Source organism: Musca autumnalis, unplaced genomic scaffold, assembly GCF_047663935.1.
Source record: "Musca autumnalis isolate F117 unplaced genomic scaffold, ASM4766393v1 scaffold_5, whole genome shotgun sequence".
NCBI lineage: Eukaryota > Metazoa > Arthropoda > Insecta > Diptera > Muscidae > Musca > Musca autumnalis.
The window spans coordinates 1,560,172-1,577,541 of record NW_027412088.1 but is presented as its reverse complement, the minus strand read 5'-3'; the positions used below and the strand labels follow the sequence as shown (position 1 = coordinate 1,577,541).

General features: G+C 34.9%; 1 protein-coding gene across 5 annotated transcripts in view; it reads left to right on the top strand.

The window, feature by feature from the left end:
* Rgk1 (Rad, Gem/Kir family member 1) overlaps positions 1-17,370 on the top strand; it is a 79,473-nt gene continuing 62,103 nt past the window's right edge. Inside the window, exons 1-2 of one of the 5 annotated variants that reach the window (XM_073992698.1) lie at positions 1-136; positions 7,729-8,149. The gene's annotated coding sequence lies outside the window, so the exon portion shown is untranslated. Of the gene's footprint in view, positions 372-7,728; positions 8,150-17,370 lie in introns of all 5 variants that reach the window. The other 4 variants (XM_073992695.1, XM_073992697.1, XM_073992700.1 and 1 more) reach the window with 4 other exon arrangements.

Sequence of the window (17,370 nt, the reverse complement as noted above, 5' to 3'; positions counted from 1 at the left end):
GAGGAGCAAACACTCGCAGAGCTTTAGTTTGTTGCAGCGCTTTGGTGTGAACGGTCGGAATTGAATTGTAAACGAAGTCCAACGGTATTTGTATCGTCGGTGGTGGTGCAATAAAAGAATAAATAACAAATTGAAAGTGAGTGTTAGAAAAAGGATAATAAATAATATGTTCATAAAAAAATATTGTCCTCGGGCCAAACCGTCTTCTTGAGATATTTACCGCGAATACATATAGTTATATTCTCATTTACAACTGAATATTTATACATATTTGTTACTGAACAAAATATTGTGTATATATACATAACGACATACATTTATGTCATTATCCTAGAAGTTGTATGTGTACATCAAGTACTCATCCATCGCATGTAAGCGTAGACGATATAATGTGTGCCTGTCCACGACAACTTGCTACTCCTAAGTGGAATTTTCAAATTGCAGAAGATTTGTATACAATAACCATGCATACATACATACATTCATACGAACATACCAAGATTAAAAAGAGACTCTTTGTGCCCCATTAAAATGACATTAAGATAATATATTCTATATTCCTATGGATTCTAAACTGTGCAAACATTTATGTAACGTTTCTGGCATTTCATTTCATTGTAGCTGTGCACGTTGTTGTTGTTTCATTGTTTGTTTTTTTTTTTTTTGTACCATCACTCACTGATTGGAACATACATAAAAACAAATCTTCTCACTGGCCTGTAGGGCAAGGCGAATGCTTCTACGGTGGTTAGTAATTCAATAACTGGGTCAAAGACAAAAAATCTCACCCCTATCACATAGCAAATGAATATACGCCCGCTAAAACAAGTTGAGTGCAATGGATGTAAAATGAAAACAGAAGTGCGGCAATTTCGAAATAATATGAATATGTTCACAGGGCTCACATTCAAAGGATAATCGTACAATGTTTCGACATGTGTACATAAACAAATGTACTTATTCATCAACAACGACTACTACTACTACTTTTTGTAAATGCACTACTACTGTTACCCCGACCACTGTCTGCATGGCCATTTATAGTATAAATTTTATACAACCTCCCCTGACCATTTTTTTCTACGGTCGGCTGATAGCAGTTTTACGCCATTTCCATATGTGTTTGCTACCATTGGAAAGTACAGAGTGCTGCAGTAAAATTTACATGGTTATGTTTTGTTTTCACTCCGAACTGTAGAAGTGATTTTCTTTGTAAAGTTTATATTTTAAAACAACACCACAACAAGTATCGTTATTTATCACACAGTATATATGTGTCTTGTTTATTGTACATTGATTTGTTAGCATAGGACTTGGTGTTGTTGCGATTCAAAAATTCGGATTATATTTCATTTCATTCGTTTCCACTCGTCTTTTTGGCGTATTGCCTCTTCCTTCTCTGTTATGTTTCCTTCCATTTCCACTGTCACTCAAGACGCAGAAGTAGGTCAGTAAAAATACTCGAGTACCTCTATTGCAGTGGGTGAGTGAGAACATTCCACCCCAAACCCCAGTTAAGTGCTTATAATTCAGCAAAAAAGGAAAACACCTACAAAGCGAATGCACGCAGTACAAACATGTCAACAACTGGCGCAATTTTGTGTTTTGTGTTTGTCGTTGAATATGGGGCGGCTTAAATTACAGTTATTTTTATTACAGTCGAAATCGTTTATAACATCAGTCAAGGGACCGACCAAAATCGGACGCTATAAGTGATATTCGTTATATTTTATTTTATTTTAATATATTTATTATAATTATAAATTATAATAAAGAAAATTACAAAAAGGACTAGCAATAAAAGCTATCGGCAAAGTCGTTATAAATAATAGCTCTGTTCCTTTACATGCAAGAATCTTCAAGTTTTATCACTTTTTACTCGAAAAGCGTTCCTTTACTTCCGAGACCATACAATTCATATGGGAGCAGTTTACAACTTTTACTACTTTTGCCGGTTTTACCATTTTCAAAAGTAAAGGACAGACCAACTGTTTACAAAAGAGGTGAAATTATATTATGTATAGTGACTTTTGTTGTTTGTTGTTTTATTAAATAAGTAAATATGTAGATTCAATTCAATTTTTTTTTACTTTTTCATTCTATATACATACGTATGAATGACTTAAAAATAAAATAAAAAATAACGATGCATTACGTTAATGGAGGATATGGATCTATTTAAAATAGTCTGTTATTTTAGTTTGGGCTTTTGAATTCCAAAGTAAGTTTTAAATTTAACCCAGATCTACATTTTGAAAGGGTTTCCAAAAAAACATTCTTTGCTTGTAACATCTTCTGACTAAATAATTATTTGAAGAGTTTCTACAGCTAGACACGCCTCAGACACTGACGGTAAGTGAAATTCTGGTTTTGTAGTATCCTCAATTTCTTCGTTAGAATTGCCTTCATCTAAAACTGCCAATATTACGTCGTCATTATATACAGATGTGAAAACATTGTCATCGATGGCGACTAATTCATCAACATCTTCTACGTGTTTGTAGAAATCGTTGAAAGGACCATAAACAAATACCGCATGATGAAAACAATTAGCAATGACAGAAGACGTCACATTTTTCCAGGCTTCATCTAACATTAATACTGCATCTAACACGTTTAATTTCTTACTTTGACCCTTTTCTATTCTTGCCAGTATAGCGGATATTTACCGATTCCGTCAATGCGATTCTAATCCGCATACATGTGAGTCGTAATTTAGTTGTCCAACCCCATCTCAAACATGTTATGCGTATGTTTGGTATTTTATTGTTGTTTGAGTTAAAAAAATCATTAAAAATGATCTTCGATCTAACAGGCAAAATTTCAAAAAATAAAAAACAGCCTGAGCCCGGCTGGGATTTGAACCCACGTCCTTGAAAACATATCAAAACTATTGTCTCGACGTGTTAGAGTTCAAAGCCAAAACTCATAACAAAAGCAGCGCAAAAAAGGCGTTTGTCATGAAGAGAAATACAATTCAACGGCCAAATATCCGTGGTTGTATAAAAACACATTTGCATTTGAAAAACCAAAAGTTCTAGGACAGAGAAACCATCCCAAAGTCGATATGTCTGAAGAGCTGCTCAACTAACAGCGAAACCAGGTCACGTAATTTGGTGACTGTGTGGGTTCGAGTCCTTGGCTTTCCTTTTTTACTTGCAAAAAATTTTCGATCATTAAGCTTAACTCTAAACGAGAAAATTAATAAAAAAAAACAAGATATTGAGAGAATTTTTTTCTTTTTCGTATAGTTCGACGTTATAACCTATAGAAAAGTTTCAATATTTCACAAAAAACTGACGTTACTGACGATATGACGTTATAAGCGGTATTTATTTGTGTGAAATATAAAGGGCGGAAATTCGGGACTTTTGGATTTCGTCGTTATAAGCGATATGACGTTATAAACGACGACGTTACAAGCGATTTCGACTGTATATCATATAAAGCCACTTTAATAGCATATTGGTACAAAACCAACCTCCAATATGGATTAATTGCTGCATAGGCAATAAAAGTTTGAAATCTGTTAAGTCATCTTTGCTTGTAATTTATGTTATCCACCCCGGGGTTTCGATTCGATTTCCAGCTATGTCCCGGTCCACACTAGAGAATTTTCAACAAAGTAATTTCATCGGTTAGGCTAAAACTTTTTTGCAGCTTTAGGAAAATCGGACAGCTGATTACATCTTTTTCTTATGGCCTATTCTGTCAAAAGCAGGGTTGTAATTTTTTACTGTTGTCGACATTATACAATAATAAATATAGACGCATTGGTGAATTGTTCCAACAAAAAACTTCTGCTACAACTCTATATCTTCAAATTGAAAACAAGGACAAAAAAAAAATTATTCGCCTGGCAAAATTTAATTGTTGGTTTTTCAATTGTAATACTTGAAAATAACGATTTGTTAAATATTGATATTATTTGAAGTATGTTCTAAAAGTACGGGAACAGAAAAATCTTGCTATTTTTGGAACACTTTTCTAGCAACGATATTCTGGGGCATAGCTAAAGTGATTTTTATTTTTTACCCTTTCAGTAAATTCTAGAGTTTTTAGCGATGGAGAGAAGGTAGCACAACATTTGTGTTATTTTGTAAAAGTAAAAAAAAATAAAGCCCTAATGAACGTAAGTTTTTTTGATGTCAAAAATAAAAGTTTGAAGCAGCCTTTCATTTCATTAAATTAAATTTCTACCGACCCCAAACATTTTTGTAACAAATATTCTTCATGCTTCATACTATCCATTTAGAGGAATGGATTGGAAACATTAGAATTGAACATAAATCAAATTTTCATTTATGATTTTTAAAGTTCGAAATCGATTTCACATGCCTTTTTGTCCATTCATTACAATACCCAGCAAAAAAATTTCATCCGCGGATGCACTTGAATCACTACAAGTGTACAGTGCAAGTGCCGTTGGAGTACATCTTTATACCCTCAGAATTTATGCTAACGAGGGTATATACTAGGGTTATGACTTTTTTACAACATCATATCCCTGTATCATAGCGTGATGAGTTTTGTCATAAGATTACATAAAATCATAATTATAAGGTGATTCGGTGAAAAAACCACACGCACAAAATGATTTTAAAATTTGAATTTATCAAAATTATGGACAATTTTTTGAAGTCACTGTAAGCAGATATACAATTTAAAACAACCTTTAGAGTCACATGAGATAATTAAACTGACATAACATTTATGTCTCACTAATTTTCTTCAATTCTGAGAATCGTAAAAATGTCGTAAACGCTTTTATTTAAATATATAATTTTTTAACAAAAAACAAAAAATTTCAAATTTTTTCAAAGTGGTTTGTGTATGACCTTTTTCAATATTTGAATGAAATAAACATTATTATAGTTATTAGTAGGCTTATATTTATTCATTCGTGCAACAAAAAATAATTTTTGAAAAAAATTTTTTTTCATTTCATACATTTTTTTCAAAAAATTATATTTTTAAAATCGATTTGTGCGTGAACTTTTTTTATATTTCAATCGAATAAACGATAGCATAGTGATTATTAGGCAAAAGTTCATTCATCCTTGCTACAGGAAATCATTTTTGAGGAAAAATGTCAAAAAGTCATAACCCTAGTATATACACTTTCATACGGGCAAAATGTGCCTCATCGAAATAATGGTTTTAGACCCCAAGTATGTTTGACGAAATGTGTTTCAGACAATTTGGAGTTGATTTAGCCATGTCCGTCTGTCTGGCTGGATGGATGGAGCGCACGATAACTCTCGAACAGGTCAACCGATTCGGTCCAAAATTTGGCTTTCGCAATATTTTGTCCAAACTTAGTTTAAGTTCGAAGATGGCTTATATCGGTCCACGCCTTCCGGTACCTCCCCCACAAAAGCTCGAAAATGTTCGAAAAATTTGTGCGCACGATAACTCTTGAAGTGAGTAACCAATTTGATCCATACTTTGCATATCCTAATATATTTACCAGGCATAGATCAGGTTTAAATAGGGACGATATTTGTCCACACTTTCAGGTACCTGCCACACAGAATTTCGGAAAAGTTTGTTTAGGAGCTGCTCTCAAATCACTTTGATTTTTGCTGTAGCAACTTGTATACACTACCCCCGATACGACGGTATAAGTTTCATCAGGGGCAAGTCCATACTTTCTGATAAAATAGCCTGAAATATGCCAAAAGCCCCTGTGACACCGTGTGTAGTGGTTGGAGCGCAAGATAATTCTGGAACGTATTTGCCGATTCGGTCCAAAAGTTGGCCTTCTTAATATTTTGTTCAAACGTAGTTTAAGTTCGAAGATAAGCCATATCGGTCCACTCCTTCAGGTACCTCTCCCACAAAAGTTCAAAAATGTTCGGAAAAATTGTGACCACGTAACTCTTGAATGGAGTGACTGATTTGGTCCATACTTTACACATCCTAATAGATTTGCAAGACATACATATGTAGATCAGGTTTGAATATGGACTATATTTGTCCACTCCTTCGGGTACCTCCCACACAAAGTTTCGGATAAGTTCAGTTTAGGAATTGTTGAAGCAACTTGCATTCGCTGCCTCAATTACGAATGTAAATGCTTTTTCCGAGGCAAGTCCAAACATCTTCAGAAAACAGTCCGAAAGGGGTAAAAACCCTATGGCACCATTCGTAGTGACTGGAGAGCACGATAACTTCCGAACCGATCAACCAATTTGGTCCAAACTTTGGATCTCCTAATATTTTGTCTAAAATGGCCAATATAGGTCCTCTTCTTAGGGTACCTCTCCCACAAAAGTTAAACGCTTGTGCCTAATGGACTATGTCGGTTCATTCCTTCAAGTACCTCCTCCGCAACACTTTTTAACTTTAGCGCGCAGCTAGAATGCACTCCATTTTGCTTCCACAGCACACAGCTGAGATGCACTCCATTTCGATCCACAGCTTTTGATGTAGTGTATTGGATTGAATTTAAAGACACTCTTCGGATTGTGTTTTTAATCAATCTAAAGATGCAGTAAAAATGCAAGCCATTGCGAAATATCCCAAAATAAATAAAATTCATTTTTTATTTGTTTAAAACAAGAATATTAAGAAATTTATTACATTAGCACAAATTAAAAAATGGTCCGTTAAATTCAATCGCAATTGAGCTTACTTCCTCCGTTCGCCACTAAATCCAAACGCATCTGATTTTGCTTCATCATCCTAAAGGTTTTTTATGTTGCCTTCCCATCACTAGTTCAGTTTTCGACATGGACTTCAACTCCACTCCATTAAGAATTTCCGTCTCGTGAATTACCACAAAAATGTTCGCAACTTAGTTTTTATTTCTTTATTTTATAAAAATTCTTAGAAGTTCATACACTCTTTTTTTGTTTTTGGAAAAAATGATTTCGCCAGCGGCGGGTAGGGATTAACAAACTGGCTTGTTTTGTAGGGATCATTAAGCAAGTGCATATAAAATGTATCCAACGGAGTGGATTTTTCATAACTCCGTGTGGATTGCATCCATCATAACTCTACATGCACAACTTCCAAATTTTTTGCTGGGTATTTAAATTATTATCTTGAAATTATGTGTTTTTCCCAAAAATTTACTCTAGTGTTGGCCGGGACAAATTGTACAAAGGTGAGAAATACATACAGGTGTCACTTATATATGAAGGTGTGACAAAAGTACTTTCAGAAGAAATGTGTTGTCTGCGCACTTTTGGCCACCTATCATCCACTTTCTGTACTTTATGGATTTAAACTCTTAAAATGAAGACATGATTTTTTTTTTTACTTTTGTCGTTGGGCGCATCCACTGTGCTATGGGGTGATAATTTACTATCGTGTTTATTATGGTATAGCCCAATAGAAACCATCCGCAATCAATGTATGATGCTATTATTGTTTATACTCAGTTTCTGGTAATTTTTAATGTTACATGCCGGAAAATTTTGTCAGTTCACATCTGCTTCTTAAGCGATTTTAGATTTTTATTTCCTTCCCTAAGGCGATTCGATTCGACGATTTGCTTGTTTTCTTTGCAACTGCCACTTATTTCAATAGATTATGACTTATTTTTTTCGGCGAGTTTGGGTACTCTTATTTATGGGTACTTTACACGATATGTTTTTTACATATGGGTTGTCACTTTTTGTATACAAAATTTATATGCAAAATTACAGCACATGTGTAAAATAACATATCGTGTAAAGTACTCATTATATTGAATCAACGTTTAACTCCGAATTTATGTAGAAATGTTTGTGTGTATGCATGCCATGTATAGATCCTCAATCGTGTAGCATTTCATCCTGATTATAAATTAAAAAAAAAAACGGATACATCACACAATCGAAGTCGATAGTGAGAACGAATAAAAAAGTGTAATACATTTTTAAGAAAAACAACTCCCAAAACATTCAAACTGTTTTGTGGATGTATTTTATTTGGAAGGGGGCCCGATAACACAAATACGGAAGGCCTAAGGAGTGCTTTAGCCCGTCTACGCAATAGAACGGGCCCCTCAATTCCACAACCATCTCCACCTACCTCACCTCATCCCTCCTCAGCGGGCGTCAATTGCGGACGTGACTTGACCACAAGCACAACAACAGCGAAAACAGCATCCACTACCACAACTACCTTAGCCAACAGCGCCAATGGATCGAAACGGAATGTAAGTAAAAATACCTGTTTTATTAATTTATTTGAAGATAAATGATCATCAGTGTTTACTTTATTTGATTCTTTATAAAAAAAATATTTGCTGTTTTTTATTGTTGTATTTCCATTAAGCTTTAAGACCTTTGATATTTTAAGCAGTAAATTATTGCTTTTATTCAAGACGTTTTGTCGCGTTTTTGGCGACTTCCTCTGGGGACTTTGTGATATTTTGAATGATGATTTAAATCAAGAAATAATAAATATAAAATCGCCTATAACTGAATTCTACCACTGTTTATTTAATAGCAGTATCTTCTTTTAAATTAGAATTTTTGTTTGTTTGCCGATTGTCCGATTCATATATATTTTATTGGATTAACTATGTTTGAGAGATTGTGGAAAGATCGATGGAATGTGGAAAGTAGCAAACATGATCAAGACATTGTACAGTGGCGCCAGCCATTGGCCAAAAATAAAAAAAACTGAATGTCAAATTTTTGGTACAACATCTGCCAATTCTGACATGACACTTTTTAGAAATATATTACTTTTTGTTTCATTCGAACGCGTTCTTCTTAAGAATAGCTCCAAAATCGAAACGTTTGACTAATATTTTTTGTAGTGAGTACAACTTACAATTTAAATATTTTATTGCAAAATATTATAATGGATTTTGAAGGAGGACGTAATAGCTTAATGTTTAAAAAATAATGTTTTAACTTGTTGTAGAATTCCAGTTAGCTGTGTGTATTCTTAGTGTATTTTGCAACGCCAATTCGATCATATACTTCAATTTGACCTAAGGTTTTTTAGTTATGGTGCTTACCAGTGTCAGACTTTAACTGATGGGTCGCAGACTAAAGCTGCCCCACAATATGGTTTATATAGATATATTAGGGTATACCTCTGTTATCTGACCACGTACATTAACACAATTGGCATCAATGGAAAGGTCTAGAATTCTTCTTCCAAATATGACTTACATACGTGGGGGTACGTGTCATCCTGGATGTACGCTATAAGATTGCTTGGAGATTGTTTTGTTTCTCATTCCTATTTTTGTATCATAAGATAATCGGTACTTTTGTGTATGATGAAACGATTCTTACCGTAAAGCCCCTTCATAGGGGAAAGAGGCGAGAATGCTACGCTCATGGTTTCTTAAAATAATCTTCGCAGCAGCACAAAGCTGTACCCAGTAGAGTGGTTTTAAAAATCGGTGCCGGATTTTTTATGCGGTAGTTTAGATTTTAAGGTTGCCAAAGTGTGAGCATAATCGGAATATGGTAACACGTGCCACTGGGGCCTCAAAGTTTCCATAATAATCTGAATGAGGCCAAAGATAAATTTTCACCAAATTTCCCTAAAGGCAACAATCGATGAGATAATTTAACCAGTACCTTGCTGTGGCTAAACAAGTAATTCTACAAAAATTTATGTAAATCGGGTAAGATTTTGATATTGTTTCAATAGTATATTTGGCCAATTGGCCCTATATTAAAATCCAGCAGATTTTCACAATTTTTTGTAGGATTACTTGTTTATCCTCGGTGCCCGGATATAACACCCACGGACATTACTGCCAAAATGATTCTGAGCGATTTTAAACAAAAATGTTTTCACTATCTAAGAATACGAAACTGCTGTAAAAATATGCAAATATTTTAAAAATCGCCGTAGTCTGGAAAAACTTCCCCGAGTTTTAATTTTGAAACTAAGATAAAATTCGTTGGGAGTTATGCCCGTGAGGCAAAACCGACATAACTCCCAGAAAAAACGCGGACATAACTCCCAACGATTTTTATCTTAGTTTCAAAATTAAAATTCGAGGAAGTTTTTCCAGGCTACGGCGATTTTTAAAATATTTGCATATTTTTACAGCAGTTTCGTATTCTTAGATAGTGAAAACATTTTTGTTTAAAATTTCCTAGGTAAGTAATGCAAATAGATATTTCGTTTCTTTGGTGACTTACTGTGAAATTTAGCGGAAAACATTTTTGTCTCTGATGCCATACTTCTAGAATAAGGTTTTGTATGACAATTTTGCCAAAACAAACATTTTTCTGGAGTTTAGGTAAGATATAGAGTTTTGGTGTATTCCAGGACCTATGGTAAAAATTGAAGGCGAACACATTTGTAGAATATTTTGATCTGATCCGAACACATTTTATAGGAGAAGAGACCAGTTTGACCCCATTCATTTTTAGAGTTTTGGCAAGTTTTTTCGTAAAATTGGACAATTGGACTATGTTTGCCTGGTCGAGGAACGACCCTCAGCGTGCAAGGCGGTTAAGCATATCATTGCACCACGGCACAGTAGAAAAAATACCGATCTAGCGCGCCAAAAAGAAAAAAATCACATACCCCAATTTAAAAATTATTCATGCAGTATTGACCTAAGGTGTCCACGGAATCCAACGGCAAACCACGGTCCGCGTTGCTGGCCCGTCGTAATGAGTTTTAATGACAACTTTTTATCGACTTTATGCTTGACAATTCAAAAATAGGTATTTTCTACCTTACTTCTTCGGTCCATTGTCAAACCGAGAAGGCTTTTAAATGTATCACCAGATTTGGTATGTAACCTTCCTTTTCTCTTACGGACTTTTTCGGATTTTTTCGCCAATTTATGCTTTCTAGGATTTATTATCGTCCATGTCCCTGTGATTATACTAAAGCGATCTAATTATAAAAGTTAAAAAATTGTTAAGTAGAACTCACCCGCTTATTGAGACTTACAGTCGGAATCGCTTATAACGTCGTCGTTTATAACGTCATATCGGTTATAACGACGATATCCAAAAGTCCCAAATCTCTGGGGCCCTTTATAGCCCTATCGCTTATAACGACATATCGGTTATAGCGACAAATTCCGTCGGTCCCTTGACCGACGTTATAAGCGATTTCATGTATATGTTTTAGCTTTTCATGGCTGATGGACCGTTGAACCTCACCATTTAAGGAAATTTGTAAATATATAGTTTTTCTTGATCGGGGGCGCAGCCACCGTTGTCTCGAAAATTCATTTGCAACCCGATGCACTCATAAGTTTAGCAAATATAGCGATTATAAAATAATAGGCCCCGAAAATCGTCTATAAATATATAGCATTTTGGACCACGAGACATTCTTGAACATTTTCTTAAAATTAGGTTCAGTAGTTTTGGAAAAATAATGTTTTGAAAAGAGTGGGCGTGGTCATCAGTTTTCAAGATATGACATATTAAAAAAGTGAGCGTGGTCCAAATATGTACCTAGAGTGCATATTTGCTGAAACCGATATAATCATAAGTTTGGCTTATACATATAGCGTTTAAAAGAAAGACATGGGGAAGGTACCCCACCTCTTCCGAAATTCATAAAATATACATAACAATAGCAAACATTGAGCTTTTGCTGCAAATTTTATGGAAATCCCATCAGTAGTATTGGAGTTATGACGTATTAAAAAAAACAAGCGTGGTCGGTTCTTTAGACCCTAATCCTAATCCGTAAATTTTTAAACCGATACATGCATAATTTTTGCAAATATAACGTTTTTTGTATACCCTCCACCATAGGATGGGGGTATATTAAGTTTGTCACTACGTTTGTAACTACTCGAAATAATCATTGTAGACCCCACAAAGTATATATATTCTTGATCAGCGTGCAATTCTACATCGATATAGCCATGTCCGTCCGTCTGTGGAAATCACTCTAGCGTCCGAACGGATTGACGTAGGTTGATGTAATTTTGGGAAAATATGTTATATTTACGTAGGACTTTTGGTATTGAAAGCGGGCTATGTAGGTCCACGCTTTCGTATAGCCCCCATACAAAATGACGCGTGACGCGTCGTCGTTTTAAGGAATTTTTAAGATATTTGGCCCATTTTACCACCGAATTGGTTGTAATTTGGTACTTTGTGTCTCCAGAGGCCAAAAAATATTCCTACCAAAGTTGGGTTATATAGGTCCACGTTTTGGTATAGCCCCCATATAAGGCCCCATATAAAGTACGCGTCATTTTAATATATTTTGAATGTATTAGACCCATTTGACCACAGAATTGGTTGTAATTTGGTATTTTGTGTCTTCAGAGGCCAGAAAACATTCCTACCAAAGTTGGGTTATATAGGTCCACGTTTTGGTATAGTCCCCACATAAGACCCCTTATAAAGTACGCGTCATTTTAATATATTTTGAATGTATTAGACCCACTTGACCAAAGAATCGGTTGTAACTTTGTATTTTGTGTTTCTAGAGGCTAAGAAACATTTCTACCATAAAATGTTTATATAGGTCCACGTGTTGATATAGCCCCCATAATACAAGATCTCCCGATTTTCGATATTTTGAACGGTTTAGCCTCATTATCACACCGATATGGCTGAAATTTGGTATTTAGTCTTCTTTAGGCGTATAAAACTTTCCCCCAGAAATTTTTAGGTATAGGTCCACGCCATCATATACCCCCCATAGAACGGTACCTTCCGAATTTCGGTATTTTGAAGGTTGTGGCCACATTAATCCACCGAAATGGCTGAAATTTGTGGTGGAGGGTATAAAAAGTTCGGCCCGACCGAACTTAACGCTTTTCTTACTTGTTAAATATCGCATATGGGAGGTTCAATAAAATATGACATCTTATGACATCTTATGTTGCCAACAATTGCCGATGCGGCTACATGTGTATTTGTACCATGTTCATAAAGGTAAGGCGTTTTTTTTTTAAATATGCCCCCTTCAAAATTCAAGAAAATATGCATACTATTTTTACCGGGGACCATTCCCTGACATTTCAGGAAAATAAAATATTTTTAACAAAGTAGGGTATGGGGGAAGTACCCCTTCCCTTCCGAAATTCAACTAAATTTGTAGCCTATTTTAACCGGGGGCCATCCCTGTACATTCCCTGGCAAATTTAGGAAAATAGGTTCAGTAGTTTTTGTAGAAATCATAAAAATTTAAAATTGAAAAAAGTGGGCGTAAAAGTGGATGTGGTCAAATTTTCATTGCATAAAACCCAAGTCGGGTTATGACGCACATTTTCAGAAAAAATTATCCAAATCGGTCCAGCCGTTCTCAACAGATGCCATTACCAACGAACGACATTTGATTTTTATTTATATATGTAGATTGTTTTTATTATTATTACACTGTGACACAAAATGGAGGTGAAAATCTGGGGCAGAGATAATTCTGCCCCATATCGTGCCAATATCGATAAGTTGTCAATGAAAACCGTACCTAAAATTTTCTGAGCGACATTTTTGCAGAAAATTTGAAGCATAAAAACGTCATCTTGTGGTACTTTTATAGCGGTTCTTAAAATAAAGGACAAAAAGGACATTGAAGTAAGCGAGTTAGAAGGTCGAAATTCTCAACGAAAATAATCCTCATTTGATTTGACTGAAGACATATAATCTTCTAAATAAGCTAAAACAACAGTTAATAAAGATATAACGCTAATTTCAGATGCCTTACAAGGTCTTCTGCAGAAACTTCAACATGCCATAATTCCGAAGTTCGACTCACGGCGGATCTGTCCATCGGGATTCTTAATATACTCACCAAGGGCTTTCATCCTCAAAACAAATTATCTCTGCCAAAAAATGCCGGTTCACAGTGTTATAAGGCCCTAAGCATTTATGCTAACGAGGGTATATACACTTTCATACGGACACAATGTGCCTCATCGAAATAATGGTTTTAGACCTCAAGTAGGTTTGAAATCTGTTTCAGACAATTTAGAGTCGATCTAGCAATGTCCGTCCGTCTGTCCGGCTGGTGCGTACGATATCTCTCGAACAGATTAACCGATTCGAACCAAATTTTGCAATTCTTAATATTTTGCCAAAGTTTAGTTTAAGTTCGAAGATGGACCACATCTAGGGTGTCCAAAACCGAAACCGGTTAACCGGTTTTGAGTTACAAAACCGAAACCGGTTTTCGCCAAAAACGTCATTTTCGGTTAACCGACAAAACCGGTTATTTGTGTCGGTTAACCAGTTTTAAAAAAAAGTGATATTTTTAATATTTCACTACAATTGTTTCCTTAAAAGTAAACTAAACTTAACTATTAAACTTTAAATTTGAAATATATTTTGTTTAAAATGTAAAGTTGTGCCAATCCAGTTGAACGATCTAGTTCACTACGCAGTTCCAATAGCCCACATCGTTTTTATGTGAAAACTGCGTATACGTAATATCACACGGCAGTTAGTATGACGTTATTCACACGTTTTGGAACTAGTACAGTGAACTAGGAACTAGAGCTGTAGTATCTACAATTTAAAACCAATGTTTAGTCCAACATAGTAATTATTAAACAGATCGCCTAATGTTCACTATGATCAGCCTTACTAGGGGAAGTATGTGCATAATTAACACAATCTTTAGACGAATGTCAGGTTATAAAGGGTAACGGTAACAAAATGAATGTTGGATTCAGGCATTTCACTATAACATGAGGTTGGCAAAGCGAGACGAAGAATCCGGACTTAATGAAATGTAAACTTAATAATTTGATATGGTTTACCATTGCTAGAGCACAATTTCTGTCTTAATTTTGCAGCTCTCTTTTCGAGGTTGAATACCAAATAACAAGGATATTTTGAGATAATTATATAATAACGAAGTCGTTATACTTAATTTGCCCCTTGTCGCACATTTTTAATCAACTATTTATAAATTATGAGCAATTTTGTACCTATTTAACAAAAACGGTTTAAACCGGTTAACCGGTTTTGACAAATGCTGAAAACCGAAAACCGGTTTTTGAAAAATTGAAAAATTCGGTTAACCGAAAACCGTTTTGTTTGGAAAAACCGGTTTTTTGGACACCCTAACCACATCGGTCCACTCCTTTAGCTACCTCCCCCACAAAAGTTCGAAAATGTGTACGAACCATAACTCTTGAAGGGAGAAACCGATTTGGTCCATACTTTGCACATCGTGATATTTCTACCAGACATAGATGAGGTTTCAATATGGAATCTATCGGTCCACTCCTTCGGGTACCACCCACAAAAAATTTCTAAAAAAAGTTCAGTTTAGGTCCTGCTCTCGAATCGCTCTGGTTTTTGTTGTATCTAATGAAATGATCGGTGATCTAATGAAATGATCTAGCAAGGTCGATGATTACCAGAGTTGTGCCAAAAGAACTATATTGAACTATCTAGTTAACTAAACAGTTCCAATTACCCACATCATTTGCATGAATAAACTTCGAATAAGTAATAACACACGTTAGATTTTATGACGTTATTCATAACTCATACGCTTTGAACTATTTACAAAGTAATCTAGGAGCTAGATTACCCAACTAGAATGATTACAGAGATCTAGACAGCCCAACACTATTCCTTAAATACTCTTTCTAATCATAATCTGATAGCTGACTTGATGATATATAAAAAAATTGTGATGTCCGGATAACAGAGTATACTATGTAAACTATATTAGTGTCTGGATCACCGCGTTGTGCGGATTAATTTTTTGTGTCAAGGCTACAACTAATAATTTTTTTATTTAGGAAGGGATGTTCTTTACAAAATAACTTAACAAAGGACCAACAATTTTTAAATACATAAATAAACTTTAAAACCATTTGTGCGTTTTAAAGATTTCTCCCGCCGTAGACGGTGGGACAGAATACCCCGATCTAGCACGCCAAAAATTAAAGTCGATATGTTTTTCGATGTTTATTCATAAGAATAGCCTTAGATTGACAATAGGTCCACGTTTTAATAGAACTGTATTTTCGGTATTTTTATATTTTAGCTACATCATCCAATCGAAATGGGTGAAATCTGATTTGAATATGCATATGCACATAATTTATGATGGACAGCTCAAAGCTCCTGCACTTTTTAGTAATACAAACCTGTATTTGACAGTTTGTTTGGAGACGCATCACTACATTCATTTTCAGACTTTCACCCATTTCGCAGGAAGGGTAGGACGGTCATTTTCAATTTGTATTTTTTTACCTGCTATGCTGTGACCAATTCCAAGTAATATCTGATCTATTATATCAACAATTTTCCCAACATCATGATTTTATTTAAACCAAACTTTAAAAAGCATCCCGCGCCACTTTGACATTTTTCCTTAAAAATGGCAAAAAAGTAGCAGGAAATAATTTAAGACGTTATTCTAGACAGGATATATAAATATTTAAAGGAAAAATTGTAGGGAAACTCGATGGATTCCATCAACGGAAACGTCAGTTGATTTGTATTCGTGCATCAAACAAGGGGTTTTTAGATCGAGTTCCATACTAAAGTAATTTTATGAAGTTGCAGTAGTGTGGAATTCGATTTAAAAACCCCTAGTTTTATGCACGAATACAAATCATCTGACGTTTCGGAAGTCAGCCCCTATTTTAATTGTATATACTTCTAAAAACGATATCGTAAACACTGTAAAAAACATATATGTATTTTAAATGTACCGTTATTCCGTTCTGATTAATTAATTCTAATTATTGTATATGTCGTTAAGTACAATAGTCTACTTTAATGTCTCCCAGTTTCTTTCAAGTCAATTTGTTGATTATTGGAGAGGTAGATCGGAACTTTGTCCCACGCTGCGTAGCTATCTATTTTTACTTTTTATTTTATACTTCCAATGTTATCCACATTATTCATCTTGCTGGGGGTTACGCTTGAAAAGCAAGCGCAACAAGTCCTAGCTGAAGCGTACAAAAATAGAACAGACAAAACACCATGGAAAACCTATTTTTGTTCGATAAGATTTCCTTTTCATATACCTTCATTTAGCTTGTCATTGGTTTATGCATGCTTCAACCAACCGCTTGCTTATAGTATTTATATCTAACAATCGGCGTAACACATCATCGACTTAAGGGGTCATTTCATTCCATCCAAGTCTACATAATTAAGAGGAAAATATAAAAAATACATCCATCGTCCTATCTCTCTTCACAAAGAGACATCAAACGAATTTTATACTTAATTGGGTATAAAATTAAATTAAACTTCTACCCTCGAACAAATACTTGAATATGTCCAAGTAAATGGAAAGTATACACAAACACACATTCACTGTCGTACATAATGTATTTGTGTATATGAGTACACATCATATAGCAATAAACGAAAGGATACATAAGGATGCTTAGTTATGTGTGTTTGACGTTGTTTGTATCCTTCTGCTGCACCACGAGTGAATGAAGGATTCAATGAGTTCTCAATCGCTGATGAAAATGTTGAAAGAAAGGGCAAT